The sequence below is a fragment of the Pelobates fuscus genome, chromosome 10 (assembly GCF_036172605.1).
Source record: "Pelobates fuscus isolate aPelFus1 chromosome 10, aPelFus1.pri, whole genome shotgun sequence".
Classification (NCBI taxonomy): domain Eukaryota; kingdom Metazoa; phylum Chordata; class Amphibia; order Anura; family Pelobatidae; genus Pelobates; species Pelobates fuscus.
The window spans coordinates 21,378,940-21,380,906 of NC_086326.1; the positions used below are offsets into that span (position 1 = coordinate 21,378,940).

The 1,967-nt window shown below is 37.6% G+C and overlaps 1 protein-coding gene across 1 annotated transcript in view; it reads right to left on the reverse strand.

Moving 5' to 3' along the window:
• Positions 1 to 1,315: 1,315 nt before the first annotated feature.
• The window catches only part of PI4K2A (phosphatidylinositol 4-kinase type 2 alpha), a 29,268-nt gene continuing 28,616 nt past the window's right edge, over positions 1,316 to 1,967 (reverse strand). Inside the window, exon 9 of the mRNA XM_063435008.1 lies at positions 1,316 to 1,967. This exon is cut by the window's right edge and continues 279 nt beyond it. The gene's annotated coding sequence lies outside the window, so the exon portion shown is untranslated.

Consider the following 1,967-nt stretch of genomic DNA (forward strand, 5'->3'; position numbering starts at 1 on the left):
TAAAAAATAGAAATTTAATTAAATCTTTTACACATTTCAAAGCCAGATTGCTTGCAAGTCCCACTCACCCCAAGTTCACAATGTATAAAATAATTTTAAAAATGCTTTAACAGTATGTACGTTAATGTGGCAATTCAGCGTATGCCAAGATACTACACAATACCTGTTAAAATGGTTGAATGTCACACATTCACTAAGTAAAGAAATGAAATCTAAACCATTTTATTAACCTCACTAGCAGCTATTTGGTACATTAGTCCTCTGCAGTGCAATGAATTGCAAATCCCAAAACATTACCCGGAATGGTTCTATCCTATAGGCAAGGAAAGGATAAGTGCTGTTACTCTACAGAAACATCAGTGGCTGGACTACTGAACTGAGATTTGTCTATAACTCTAGGCAGTATATCTGAGGCAGGTATACTGACAGGCAGGACAGGTGATTGAGCACACACAAGCATGTGTAGATTATGGATATCACATTGTAAGAGCTATTGGTATGCAGTGCTCTGAATAAGACATTTAACAAATACTAGTGGTAAGGAAATGCAAGTATATTTTACGGGCTGTTTTGCAAGCATATTGGCATACAATAGAATACAGAAGTAACCTAAAAGCTGTAGGTTACATTCATCATTGGCCTTGCAGCCTAACTGACCACTGGCATATAAGTGCTGTTAAGATTAGGGAATAAGGGGAGGGGGGGGGGGGGGGGGGGAGGAAGAAGTATTAGGGAGCTGTTTGGGTTAGGGAATGTCATGAATTTAGGGATCTGAATGACCTGCTTTAAATGGTGGATAGTTTACTCCAGCACACCCGCATTTGTCCTCAATCTTTGTTGTGTCACTCAATTGCTTTCAGTAGGAACAAAGTCATGACAGTAATCAATATATATTTAACACATGGGTTTGCAAGCATACTGCTATAAAGCTTAACACAATTACCCAATCTGGTGCACTCAAGCTACTCCCATAAGCCCATAGGCAGTCCAAGAATTAGGATTCTGAAGTTAGACCAATCCTTGGCTGGCATCAAACGTTTAATCGTTGCTAGATTTACAGATAATTCTTTGTGTGCCTTGGATAATTAAGTACAAAGTGGGCCAAATGCTAAATGCATTTAAAGATCAGTGCATGTATGTTACCTGGCATTTAGGTTTCTGTTTAACTGAAAACAATCCAGAATGGTGTTGCATTATTTACAGCAAATCCACAAAGTGGTAGTATACTAGATTGAGAAATAAATGTACCTGTCCATATCCATATCCCTACCGTTAAAAAAAAAAAAAAAAAAAAAAAAAAAATATATATATATAATGTAACCCTCATTGAGGGTTGAGTTTTTTCCCATAACAGGACTTCGGGAAACAAGCTCGGTTCTGAAGAAACGAGCAGGTCTTAATGTGTACGTATATTTCACATACGCATTAGCACTGTAAATAGGACAGGAGGATAGGGTGAGATTCCCTATATTTGCCTTTAAATTTGTTTTCTACAACCAACGCATGCTATTCAGAAATGTATCAGTTTATAGTGATGTGTGAGGTGATAAATCATGCACATGTTCATTTCCTCCATACTTCAACATAGTTGAGAATTCACTCATGAGTAACATGCATGAGTAAATTAGTTGTTTAGCGATTCTTTGTTTTCAGTGTATATTGAAAATATTTGTTTATGGTGATAATTAGAGTGCAATTTGTGCTGCTGCCATTCATCAGCTTCCAGTAGACATTAAATACTAGAATGCAGGTAGGTGGTTAATTTGCTTCATACCGGTCAGCTTACCATTTAAAGTGCCCTTTGCAAATCAAGTGGTTTAGTTGCAAAATCTAATATAACAGCCCTGTAGGTTTTCCCCTAACACAACAGGCATGTAGTTTAGTCTAAACCAAGCTGGCTTTCCGCCAAATCCAATATCTGGACATACATTCCGTGACGCAGAGTCAAACAAGACTAACTGTCCCCA